Source organism: Humulus lupulus, chromosome 6 (assembly GCF_963169125.1).
Source record: "Humulus lupulus chromosome 6, drHumLupu1.1, whole genome shotgun sequence".
NCBI lineage: Eukaryota > Viridiplantae > Streptophyta > Magnoliopsida > Rosales > Cannabaceae > Humulus > Humulus lupulus.
In genome coordinates this window covers 220,460,451-220,475,282 of record NC_084798.1, presented here as the reverse complement: position 1 = coordinate 220,475,282, position 14,832 = coordinate 220,460,451, and the positions used below count along the sequence as shown (strand labels likewise).

General features: G+C 30.9%; 1 pseudogene; it reads left to right on the top strand.

The window, feature by feature from the left end:
- Positions 1–6,393: 6,393 nt before the first annotated feature.
- LOC133786141 (uncharacterized) lies at positions 6,394–8,722 on the top strand (annotated as a pseudogene).
- The last annotated feature ends 6,110 nt before the right edge of the window (positions 8,723–14,832 follow it).

Sequence of the window (14,832 nt, the reverse complement as noted above, 5' to 3'; positions counted from 1 at the left end):
ACGCCGTTTTTCGTCAAACAGTGAAAGGAGAGCACGTAAACAATGAATGACAATGGCTAAATGAAATAAAACAAATCAAACATGCTATTTTTACGTGGTTCAGCAGTTAAATCTGCCTAGTCCACGAGTCTCTGTTATTAATCTCAAGATTATCTCTGAAAATTCTTAAGCATGAATTCCTCAGAGTTTTCTCTCAAGGATCAGAAATTCCGTTCATTACAATGGTGCATGGCTTCTCTATTTATAGAGAAGGATGCAGAATACTATCCCACATATTTTGGGTAGTTACTCTTTTGTGAATAAAATAAATGGCTTTAAAAGCCTATAATCAGATAAAAAAGGAAACGTCCCTGAAGACTAGGAAACGCATAACTGACCAGATAATATCCCACGATTCTTGGGGATTTACATTAATAAATGAGGATTACATCTCATGTTTATAATACTTGTAGATGTTCAAGGTGGTTATCGCGTATCTCTAAGGCTTTAGCATCCCAGGTCTCACGTCATTGTGCGAGCCAATGACATCTCCCGAGATCACGTGTATTTCGAGATCGTACGTACATCGAGCTCGAGACCCCCGATCCGAAGTCGTCCCCAAAGATGAGTGTGTTCTCGGAGCTACCTTTCGAGATCGCGATCGTTTCGAGGTCACCACACTCGAGATCATATATATCGTACTTTGCAGGCTCGATATACAATCCTGGAGCATACTCTAATCCTTACGAGACCATTTGTTGCAAATCCAACTTTCGAGGTCACATTTACCATGGCTCGAAATCTGGGTATAACAGATACCGATAGAGAAATTGCTCAGGATACCCTTTTTTAGCTTCTAGAACCTATTTCTTAGTTCAAGATGAGTGTACTACGGGTGTAGTACACGAACGATAGGCTCCTCAACAAGTTCATAGACTAGAGTATCAAAACAATATAATAAAAAAGGTGTCGGTGTATTATAAAGTAAATCAAAGCAACTCAAAATAGTGTTTAAAAACAAAAAATAAAACTAAGAAATGACATTTTGATTATATATCAAAGGAATCAGATCTCGTCCTGGGTGAGAAACCGCCTTCTATGTATGCCTTTTTTGTGGGTGATGCTCATGATCCTACAGCTCGTATAGTATAGACCAATCAATCGAATATTGATTAATACGTAATCGATCGAACACTACTTGAAAATGAACTTTAATTTTCTAATTAAGAAAAAAAAAAGAGCATGTTGATTATATCCAAATTCGGGGACAACCAAAATCTTCATTTATTATGAGTAAAGACACTATTGCTAATATACTAACCTCTATACGAAATGCTGACATGAATAAAGCTGTGTTCGGGGGGGAGTTATTGTCTATCGTTGGCCTCTATGGTAGAATCAGTCGGGGGCCTGAGAGGCAAAAAAAAAAAAATACTATAAATACTATAAATTGATAAGCAAATATCTAATTAATTAAGATACCATTTTAGCAATAAGTCAAACCAAAAGATATAAGGTTAATTAAACAACAATTTGGTATATTGTGTTTTATCAAAATACACATTTAGTATCCCATGTTATTAATAATATTGTTTATCTAGTACCCTATAATTTAAAATTTTACATATTTGGTACCTTAAACAAATTTGATTAATGAAATTTTATCAATACGAACAAACTATCCTCAATTATATGGGTTTCAAATTCAAATTTAATTACTTAATTACATATAACTTAGAGCAATTTATTAGTCATATTGATAAAATTTTATTGATCGCATTTGAGTCCAAGTACCAAATATGTACAATTGTAAATTATAAGATACCGAATGAGTATTACCAAAAATATTAGATACCAAATCTGTATTTCGATAAAACACAATATACCAAATATGTATTTACCCGAGATATATTAATATATAAAATCTATAATGCATAAAGCAATTACTAAATTCTCTCATATATATATATTTTATAACTCGCAAATATATAATTTAAAACTTGAATTCGAGTACTCTTTTATAATTTATGGACATCATCAAGGAAAGTATGATAGTGCTAATATGACAGGATACTTCTATATCATATCCCAAGAAAGAGACATACTGTTACACTTTTCCTGTTTCCAGCATAGTTATAATCTCAATTTTTTTTATATAATAATATATAATATACACTACAAGAAATAAGTTCTTTGCCGGCGCAATTCGAAATTGCGCCGGCAAAAATTACTTTCACCGGCGCAATTCGTGAATTGCGCCGGCAAAAATCAACCCCTTTACCGGTGCAATTTTACGCCGGTAAAGGTGACTTTTGCCGGCGCAATTCGGGGTTGCGCCGGCAAAGGTATCGTGTTAAAAAATGTCATAGGTTTTGCCGGCGCAACCCTGAATTGCGCTGGCAAAAGTCACCAGATTTTAAAATAAACATACAAACTTTTGCCGGCGCATTTCACCTAACGCGCCGGCAAAAGTCAAACGTGTTGTCAAATTTTCACACGTTTCAAAGAAGGTAGGTGGGTATACTTTTGCCAGGGCGTTTAGTTGCGCCGGCAAAAGTCGAAATAATTAAAACGACGTTGTTTGAGTGTAGGGTTTAGTAAAATACTTTTGCCGGCGCATTTTTAGACTTTTGCTAGCGCAACGAAACGCGCCGGCAAAAGTTATAACGATATACCCAGCCGCCCGAGCCTCCTTCTTCCCCATTTCAGTTCTCTCTCTGAAACACAAAGCTTCGCTCTCTCTCTCTCCTCTGTGATATACTCTCCGACCACCGTGAGCCATAATCCCACCGTGGCTTATCTCTCAAGGTTAGTGAAGCTTCTCTCTCAAGTTAGTATTCAGGATTTTTTAACATTTTTGGATTTTTTTCAATATATTTTGTTTTGTAATTGTATTTTTTTTGTTATTCTCTCCCTATATAAACATGTGTGTAGCTACTCTCGGTAAAACAAGTCTAAAAATGATAGTTTATATATATATTTCAGTTTATATATAAATATTTATTTTCTTTTATATATATATATATTTATATATATCTGATTATATATATATTAATTTATATTTATCAGTTTATATATATATATGTATATATTTATATATATCAGTATATGTATATATTTATATATCCGAGTATATGTATATATTTATATATCCGAATATATATATGCATTTCAGTATATGTATGGATATATGTTTATGTATATGTGTAAATGTGTATGTATATATGTTTATGTATATGTGTAAATGTGTGTGTGTATATATGTTTATGTATATGTGTAAATGTGTGTGTGTATATGTTTATTTAATGTTAAATTTTTTTAGAAAATTGATTAATATAAATGTATGTGTGTGATATTTGGTATTATAGTTATATTTTTCTGTTAAAAAAATAAATAAATATGTGTAGTTTTATAAAAATGAGATTAATAATGAAAAAGAAAATATGATTTTAGTATTTATTAAAAAAAATTTGATTTGAGTATGTATATTTTTTAATTTTAATGCTTAATATGTATATTAAAAAATAGATTAGATTATGTATATTAAAAAAATATATATTATATTTTTTATATTAAATATTACTTGTTTATAAATATTTATTAAATAAATTTTTTTGATGTTACTGATAGAAAATGATATAAAAAGATTTGATATATGTTATTAATCTTGGTTTATGTTGTGCATGTTATGAGAATGTTCTGTATATTGCTCTGGGAATATTCTGGTTATATATGTGTTTAATTTGTAGGTTTTTAATTTTTGGGATAGTTTGAAATATAGTCGTTATGCTGCCCAAATTTTGTTGGAGTTAGTAAAATTAATAAAAGTTTAATAATTAATTAAATAAAAATTTAAGTATAATTAAAAATTCATCAAAAAATAATTTTTAACTATAATTTAAATAAAATAAAATTACCAATCATAATAATTAATAATTAATTTTAACATTAATATTAGATGTTTTGTAATTGAAAAAGTTAAAAATATAAATGATTTAATAAAATATAAATATAATAAAATTATTATTGATTAAGTAAATAATCCAATACAAATTGAAGAATTTAATAAAAAATTACAAAATGGAGATTAATGTATAATTAAATTAATTTTAAATTAAAAGTAATAAATAAGTAAATGTTAAAGTAGACTAGTCAATGGACACGTGGCAGTACATGATTGATCTACATTGTTATTATTCTTAAAATATTTTTTAATTTAACAAAAAAATAAAATTTACATTTTTTAAAAAAAAATTCAAATTTTTTTTCAACTTAAGATTAAGTATGAAAAATAAATTTTTTTTAAAATTTAATTTTATATTGTTAATATCCTCAAATTTTTTAATTTATTATTATTATTATTATTATTATTATTATTATTATTATTATTATTATTATTAAAATCTTCCTATTTATCATTTTGTCTACTTGTTTGCAATTAAAGATTAAGTAATTTTGTTTAAAATCTAAGCAATAATTTAAGATTAAATATTTTTTTTACTTAATCCTAAATAATTGATTAAAAGCAGCAAATTTGATTTTTTTTTTTGTAAAATATGAAAAAAAATATATTTTTTGTTACCTTTAAATTGGAAAACAATAAATTAGATTTTTAAAAAAAATAAAAAATATAAAATGATTTTTTTTATGAAAAATTATTTAAAATAATAATAATAATGTGTACCAATCATGTGGTGCCACGTGTCATTTATGTGTTAGTAAGTTGTAAGTTTGAGTAATTTAGCCGGAAATATCTCTATAAATAATTATTTTTGCCAGAGATAGGATATTATTATCAGTTAGTGATAATTAGGGAGACAAACAGTCATGAAATACTTTGACTATCATTTCCCTCATTTTAAGACAATTATTAATATTTTCTTAATTATTTCGCTTAATCATTTTGCAGCAAAATCAGGACATTATGCTAGAAAATCAGAACCTAAAGAAGCATACGACTAAACTTGAGAGTCGTCAACGGCGTCAAGACTTTTAACAAAATATTGTTAATATCCTCAAATTTTTTAATTTATTATTATTATTATTATTTGATGAGATAATCAAAATCTATGGCTTTTAACAAAATATTGATGAGTCTTATGTTTACAAAGTGCAAATCAAATAGTGGTATTCCTAGTTATTTATGTAGATGATATCTTACTCATTGGAAACAATGTTAAGAAATTATTATAGGTGAATAATTGGTTGAGCACTCAATTCCAGATGAAGGATTTGAGTATAGCAAGTTATAAATAAAAAATGATCATGTATTTGTATTTCTAATAATTTATTATTTTATTATATTTGTTAATAATATTTATAAATAGAAATTGAAACGCAATTTTCATACTATAACAAAAATTATAAAATTTAATATTAAAATTCATTAAAAAAACTATAGTTTTACATATTTTATTATTTTTAGTAAATAATCTATGTAATTACATCAAATCTAATTAATCACATTTTATTTTTGTTATACATAACTAACAAAAACATCCAAGAATATATATATATATATGAATTAATTTAAATAATATTAGGATTGAGGATTACCTTGACACCCGTCCTGAATGTACGCTCTCCCTCGAAATCCATTACGGCAGTAACAGCTGTATATCCGATCTAGAGAGGAATTTAAATTAACACCATCATAGTTTTCGCACTACACCAAATACCCATTTCCATAACACATGAATATAATAGAAATGAAAAAGAGTTATGGTAAATGTTATATATGGAGCAAATGAAAAAGGCGGTAATATTTTGGGAGCCCGCCACTTACTTTTTTTTTCAGAAAAAATCACACCAAATTCAGACTCACAATTTTGTTCTTCGGCTAAGAAAACAAAGTCCGACCTCTATCTTCGGTTTCATCATCCCTGCTTCAAATCTAAGCTCACATCTCCTCCATCCCTCATATCTCCTCCATCTTTCTCTCATCTTTCTCTATCTCTCTGTTCCATTCGTTGGGTTGTTTCACTCCTCTTTGGCTCTCTCTCTCAAATCCAGAAAATACGATTATCCATTTTTTCTTCTCAAATTCACACAAAAAAAAAACCCATGATATACGGTGCCTCATCTGGCGAAGCCATGGTTTTTTTCTCGAATTCACTCAAAATTCTGAAACTCGCTGTCTTCCGTCACTCTAGTTGGTTCTTCCAGCAAAATTATAGTTTATTCCTCATATTCCACCGAAAACCCTAAATTAAATTCTCCATTTTCCGCTGTACCAGTTGGGTGCTTCGGCTAAGCTATTGTTCCTTTCTCAAATTCACACAAGAACCCTAAATTATCAATCTTCTGCCGCTCCACTTGGGTCCTACGGTCGACCCCACTTCGCCGGTTCATTGGTATCAGGTATGTTTGTTGGTTACTCCTTATTTTTCGCTTATACTTATGTTTTGATTAGAAGTTTTAGAAATGTAGAAATGAGCTAAGATTCGTGTATGTTTGGGAAAAGTGAAGGCAGCTTTTGTAGAATTGATTTGTCAAAGCAATGATAAGATTATCTTTGTTCTCGAGATTATGAATTATTTTGCTTTTAAAACAATTTAGACAAATTTCAGTAGGGCACTGGACCCTTCATAGCTCTGCCCCTTAAGGTTACGGTGAATTTGGTTGAATTTTTCTAGGTTTCAGTTAATTAATTGTATGTTTGATTCGGTACTGTTTGATCACTTGAAAGGTAATCTCCAAAGTGAGAGGTTGTCTACTGCCAAGGCTACTCTCTTGAGACCAAACCCGTGGCCGTTTAATGATGGTGTTGTTTTCTTTGATAATTCAACCGAGAAAGGAGAACAGTTGGCAATTACAAATGGAAATCAAAATAAGCTATTGGAGTCTCCAGACAATGAAAACAGTCTAGCTATAGTTAGTTATGGTGAAAATACAGAAAACTGTGCTAATAAGCATCCTAGGAATGATGCTTTTGGACGTCAAAATGAGGATCTAGAATATGCAGTCATTGATTCAGATGTTAACTTCGATTCCTCTACAGAGAATCTGACAGAATCTGGGGGAAATTGTGCAGCTTTGATCCCTTATGTTCGAGTTGGAAATGAAATTACTAATGTAAAAGTGAGGGAAGTGGGTTACGGACTAATTGCTGCGAGATTTCAGGAGAAGGGTAGCATGTCAGAGGAGCTAACCAGGATATGGTGTGAGTGGTTGGGGAAAAATAATGTAGTGAATGAGGATTCATTTATTGTTCCTGAGCATGACTTTGCTATTGTTACCTTGAGTTATAATCATTTAAATTTAGGTAGAATGGGTTTTCTTGATGAGGTCAAAAAATTGCTTTGTTCTAGTCCGTCATCCGAAACTCAAAATGCTGAAGGTGGTTAAAAAAAGAAGGAAATCATTTTTTGATCCTGAGGATGTTTGTGAAAATCTGAGTAATCATTATGATTCAGGCGGGGAAGATTCTTCAGCTTCTGCAGTATCAAGTTTAATGTTAGACCAATATGATGACCAGCTTCTGCAAACTAGATTTATTTCAAACAAGGCTATAAGGCGGGAGTTGAGACGGCAACAACGCTTAGCATCTGAAAGAATGTGTGATATTTTCCAACACAAGATGCTTCCCGGAAAAGATGTAGCAGCACTCATGAATGTGAAGACTGGAAGGCTTGCTTGCAGTAGTCGAAATGTGAATGGGGTAAGACTGCTAAACAACTCACATATGTATCTTTTCAGTCATCCCTATCCATACTTTTTCTACTATGCATTTGTTATTACTTTTAGGATCTCTAAAGCTCTGTTTGATAATTGGATTCTATTGAGAGAGCAAGCAAATCATTTTTTGTTAAATCTTAAACTTTGTGGTAGGAAAATGTAATGTATATTGATAGTATTTAGAATGATTATATTGACTATGAAAGACACAAATTTCAAAATAAAGTTTTATATGGTTAGCTTTCTCTTTCTTTAACTTTTCATTTGTCTTTGATATTTTTATCTTCAAAATCTAAGTATCAAGTGGAGCCTAGTTTTTTTTAAGTTAAGCTATTTTCTTATATTGATTTGACTTTTATGCATACAGGCCTTTCATTTATTTCACACTTCCTGCCTCATACATTGGGTTCTTCTATGTGAACTTGAAATGCTCACAAATCAGCCAGATAATGTAAAAGTTAAACGAAGATCTCGAAGAAAAACTGCGGCCAAGAACAATGAAATGCAAAACGATAATGATATGAAAGCTCTAAGGCCCCAAATAAATTCTGTATTCTATCCGGAGTGCCAGGGGACTGGAGCAATTGTCGACAGGCATGATGAGAAACCAACGGTTCCTCTTTCAAGGGTTTGTACACCTTCCATCTTCCTTATGCTTACATCTTTTCTCAAATACAACATTCTGCTTTGATGATAGAAGGACCTATCAGGAAACCATTGATTAAAATATGCTTAACTCTGATAATAATAATAAAAAACCAAAAATCTAGGTGGGAAATAACTTTTTCTGTTTGCCTCAGAGGATGATCTCTACTTTCAGATGTTCAAGTACAAGATAAAAGTGAGTGATGCACGCAGAGCATGGATGAAGAGTCCTGAAGTATTGGAAAATTGCTCAACAAGGTTTCATTTCCCATCCCTACCTGAAGAAAAGGGTCAGGTCTTTCTCAAAATTCTGGTCAATATTTGCTTTTAATCATGTTATTTATTCTTCTTTTTCTTCTCTTTATTTTAGGAAAAGGTGAAACAACTAAAGTTGCTGTGTTTCTATGGAGCTCATTACTAGAATGAGAACGTGGAACATCGACCTGCGAAGGTGGGTAATGAAGGAGAGATTGTAAGCTATTGTGAATAAGTACAATGAGATTGTATATATACCTGTTGACTGTTGTGGTGATCTAGTCTAACACAGGTCTCAAAACTGACATCATCTGCATTGTTGATTAAATCTTACTATTCTCCAATGCATATATGTATTTTATAATTGTGCAGTCTCTCTATTTTACTATTCATTTTGTTCTTTGTTATGTGTACTGTGCTCAGCGAGTAGTTTGGTAGATAAATAACATAGATACAGACCTGGTCTACATGTATCTACCAAGAACAGTGTTGTGCTTATTATTTGGGGGAACAGATTATGAAAGGGTAGCATTATTTTTTGCTGCTAACTTTTCCTTCTTTTGCAGCCCTAGATTTTCGAGTTGATGACATAAAATAAATGAAAATTTATGTTTTTGTTCTGTAAAGTTGTGAATGTGTTCTTTCATCTCGTTTTCATTCATAGCATCAGTAAATTTGTGTTTATGCCTATATAAAGAACTAGTAATATATTTTGTTAGGGAAAGTGCAAATACAACACTTGTCATTTTAGGTGACACATAGTTGGGTTTTTGGTTAACTTGCTTGATTTGAAAAGATAAGTTGATAGAAATTTAGTGTAGCTGTGCATGACTGTTGTTCTCAAGTGAATTTGAGATTGGAGTGTTCACGTGAACTGAAAAATCAAAGCTGAAAAGGGAACCAATGTCTATTGTTTAGGAAGACTACTGCAATTTCTGCCTCTTTTCCAAAAGTTATGGATTGTAATAAATAACCCCATTTATTCCAGATAAAATCATAGACAATAAAATTGATGAGGATGATGTTTTGGAATTAATCTCGACTATAATTGAACATAATTATAGGTTATGAACTAGTCGAAATATAACCTTATTTTATTGTAATGAGAGTGGTACTGATCATATAGTTGTTTTTAGGAGTCCACGTAGCAGTTGGCTAGGTTTTGATGGTGAACTTCAGCGAATTACTTTTGGATTTGTTTTGCGGGTGTGAGAGAAGATTCTTTGTTTCTATTATATTCATATGTTAAAAATTCTCTATTTTCTGTTTCTGGTTTGTTAGTTTTGTTAGCTTCAGTTGTATTCAATTATACTGTTACAACTTCCATCTGTTTTCTGTTAAAGATTCTCTGTTTTCTGTTTCTGGTTTGTTAGTTTGTTAGCTTCAGTTGTATTCAGTTAGACTGTTACAACTTCCATGTGTTCAGTTGTATAAAACATTTTTTCTTGTAGTGCATTAGAAAAATATTGATGGAATTTCCTCTCTCAGGTATGAGCTTTCACCTTCTTTACAAATGGGTTTATACACACACACACACAAATATTAAAATAATTTGGAAGGTTTTGGCCGTCTAGGCTCTAGCTTTTATTTAATAACAATAATAAAGGACAAAAGTGTATCTCAATTCTCAATTGTATTTTACACAAATATTATTATATCAGCAACCTTGTATAGACAAATATTTTGTAGAAATTTAATTTATGTGGTAGATTAAGATATAACTGAAATGATCTGTCTCAATGAAATATGTAGCTAGATCATGATAAAGCATCATATTTTATTAGATATTTAAGTTATGATATGGTATGTATGTGTTTATAATACTTCAAATAATTACTATAGAGAAATGGTGAGAGTGAGGGTATTTATTTGAAAAGTGATTGGTTTATCTGTTATGCTGCAGCGTTGTTTCTCAAGATTAATGCAGATTGGGACTGGTTTATCACATTAAGTGTTGCTGATTATCCACTCATGACTCAGGATGGTACACAAACTTTCTTTTCCCTTGTGACTTTGAAGTAGGAATAAGAGTTGGTTGTTCTGTCTGAATCAAAATTTCACTCACATTGGCATTTTAGTCCTCAAACATTGGATCAGAAACAATGTCAAATTCAAGCTTTTACATGTTTTTTTATTTTCATTCAAGCACCTTCAATTTTACCTTTTCTGCATATGATTAATGATATGTGCACACACTCTTGTTGCCACATAGGTGTGTGTGTGTGATGTTAGTGTGTCAAAATTGTGCTGCTCAAAGCTTATTTAGATGCTAAATGAGGGCAATGCTGCCCAGCAAAACTCTGAAATTACCATATTATCCTTTCAATGAATTCTACCATTTGAGTCATTCAAAAGTTCCTTATGAGCCCAACCAACTTCTATATTCTAAAATACAAAAATATGCAGATAAATGACAGTTGTTTACCAAGCCTTGGTGGCCATTTCAGGTCCAATATCCAAGCATTTAGATGCCATTAAATAACTTTTAGGATCTCTTTATTGTTCTGGATTATTAGTTTCATTGCATTACAGCTTGTCAAAGCTGAAATCTGAGCCCAGCATAATTATACTTAAAATTGAATTATCAAAGTACCAATAATCAACTGTCATATACTGGATTCAATTATGGAAAAAGTGCCATTTAATCCCATATATTCAGAAAACGATCAAAACTTACTGTTGTATTGTGTGAAATAGGTACACTCTCTTATCCATTTTGTCAAAATTTACTAAGTCATACTTAAAATGCCTTTAAAGTAAATGTGTATATATTTTATCCCCAAATTTTAAGATCGAATTAGATAAATTTTGGATTTCAAAGGCTGTTTTAATATCTATTGACAAATTTTAATTTTGTATTAATCTTTTAGGTATTGATTATATTCTTTAGGTTGTGGATCGAATTGGCAAGGAGCATTGCAAAGTTAATTTGCAAGAGGTACGTAATTTGTTCTTTTAACTCTTATTATTAATATCTTAAAAATGTTAGAGGAATTTGAATATCTTAAATATTCATCCACAGAGAAGTAGTTTCTGAAATTAAAATTGTGTGCTGCGGCGATAACGGAAGGTTGAAAACTTGTGTGTATTAGAGAAGTAGGTTCTGGAAAATTTGTTTGTGTGCTGCGGTGATATAAGGAAGAAAACTTATTGTGTGTTGTTTGAATTTTTTGACTTGGTATTGATAGATGGTTAGGTAAGCTTTTATATGTATAGATTATATTTAATTTCCATAACAAAATTTCCATAACCCAAGCTAAAATCTTGTCTTTGATCCAAACCCAATTATTTAGTGGCTACCATTTTAGAATCTGATTTTTAAATTAAAAACAACACTAGAATCTCTTGAACTAGAGACTATTAAATTGATAGAAAATAAACTTGAACAAGTCTTGGTGGGATTCTTCTTTCTATAACTGGTATGTGCTATATCCTACTTAATGGAAATAAACATCATTTTCATTGGCTTTGTTATGTTAAATTCCATTATGCCACTACTCATCTTTATAAGTCTGGTCAACCATTAAGTTCTATGTAGTTTACTAAGGACAAAATGTCGTTATAATACCCTAAAAAAAATATCGTTATAGTTCTAGAGTATATGTTTCTGTTAGTTAAACTAACGATAGGCATTTTCTAATTCCTTCCAGGAACCGAAGCTATGTTTGCAGACCTTGGTCATTTTACTACTTTGTGAATAAGGGTGAGTTTTATATTATTATAATTTTTTTTGACTAAATATATTGAATTTCTTTTCTACACATAATAGGAAACATGTACATATTGGCTGGTTTGGAAAATTTAGTTTGGTGCAATGCAAAGTAAAAGGAAAAACCACATGAATTAGAACCTGGTAGGAAAAAGCCAAGTAAAAGGAAGACCAAATGAGATCCAAGAGGGTTAGAATGACTGGTTGGGCTCTTGGTTTGCTCTCATAAGATCGGGGTTTGATTCCTCATGAGACCTTCCTAGAAATTTGTTAGAGTTTCCTGCCTCCCCCAAAGATTGCAGGTTCAATGGGAGAACATGTTAAAAAAAATTGAAATAAAAAACTAAAAAAGAGGACCAACTGAGTTAGCAAGTCATGTATAGAAGTAACTCCATTAGATGCTGCTGGAAAAGTAGAGCATAGTGTTGAAGATATTTCTTCAAAATCAAGCGTTTATACTTCTGTATTTTATTTACCCCAAATCACTGTGCTTTTGCAGGCCTTGTTCACCATGATGTAGTAAATGCTTTTTGGCTATCAACAAATGATAGTTATGGTTCCCTTTTTTGTCTGTGCCATGAAAAGACAAATGTAGAGCATATTACTGTTTTCTTTATCTTCCATTTTCAGTAACTTTTCTGTTGATTTATGAATGCGACTTTGGTGCCATGAAAAGACTTCTGTTAAATAATATTTTTTCCCATCTCATATGCATAGCAATGACAATGTGACATATCTTGTGAAGGTTGGTCTGTGAGGTTTCACGAAGAGTTTGTTTTATTTCCTTGTTCATATAACATGAATTATTGATTTGAATACCCTCAATTAGAACTTGGACTGGTAATATGATAGGCCACCCTTGACCTATGTGTATGCCAGGAAGGATAGAAGCAAAGAGAATGCATATAGTTAGTATTTTTTATTTTGTATAGATGTGATCTCAATCATTAGGCCAGAAGTAAATGAGGGTTTTAATAAGTAGAACCTGCACATACAGAGCATTTTTCTTGATATGTGTATATAACTAGTGTTATCATGTCATTTGTTGTTGCTTTATTGGTATTCTATAAATATGAAAGAGATTAATGCTCTAAATCTGAGTTTGAATGTTTGCTATTTGTGTACTGTTTAAGTTTATTCATTTTTTTTTCTTTCACTTATGTCTGCTACCTTGTTTATAATATATGGTCAAATTTGTTAAAATTCCATTTAGATAGATAGCCATGTAGAGTATTTGTGGAATACAGAAGTAATATTCGGTCATTAATAACTCTACATGATACCTTTGAATATAACTAATAAAGGTAATATATATATGGTTATTAACTCTTATGTTCTTAATATAAAATGACTTTTTTTTTTACAATGTGCAGGTATATTGAGATGATTTCTTTGGAGCAATTCTTGACAACATTTGTAGTTGAGACCTTTAGAATGGAAGAATGTATTTCACTAATTTGTGTATACATTTCTTGTTTTGTATTTAGTGATAAATGAATCTGAATTGGGCATAAATTATGTTGTAATATGATTTCTTTAAGCCTAGGCTAGTAGACTAAATATTGTAATTACATTTGAGTAATTAATAAAAATCTATTTATGTTATCTTATTTGGCTTCAACTTTCATATTTGTTTTCTTAGTTTTCTCTAAGTAAAAAAAGATTATGTTTTTCTAAGCTAATATAACACATGTGTTATACTAAAGTGTAGTATAACACAAAAATATGTTATAGTAAAGTGTAGTATAACACAAAAAAAGTGTTATGCTAAAGTGTAGTATAACACAAAAAAAGTGTTATAGTAAAGTGTAGTATAACACAAAAAAAGTGTTATAGTATCGCCTATAAATAACATAATTCAACACTTATATATATATATTAAAATAACACAGAAATTGTGTTATCGTTGACAGTACAATAACACATCTGTATAACACTGATAAAGTGTTATGTAAAGTACCCTGACCTACGATAACATAGTCTGTCTTAACACATCAGAAAGTGTTATCGTAGGTTTTGATAACACATTTTTGGTGTTATTAAAAGCATTTTTTCTTGTAGTGTCGCATTCGAAGTTGCTAGATGTGGTTGGGATAACATGTGTTTTAAATATGTCGAAATACGTAACATTAAGGTCCCAACTTAGTAGGGCGGGAACATAATAATCCAGATCATCATCATGGGATGTTTTGTGTTTATCAATTTCATTAGGATCAATCAGGGCTGCATATTTGCAATATTCGTTATCACGATTTGTTGCAAGAGTTGTACTAGAATCATTATCCATGGAGATTTTGAAGCTGACACCTCTGTCTATAGAGAAAGAAGTACGACAACATTTAACGCCATCGTGGCAATTACTAAAATCAACATTATTACTACTATTGGATGATGATGAGCAGATGGAACTGCTGCTGGTGCACCCATCCTGGACGAGCCTGATACCACTCCTTATTTCGTACTTGGCAACAAGACCACAACTTACTGCAACGAAGTCATTCTCAGAAGAATAGTAGAAGGGGCTTCCTGTTAAATTTGCTGATTTTATGCTTGTCTTATTTGCACAG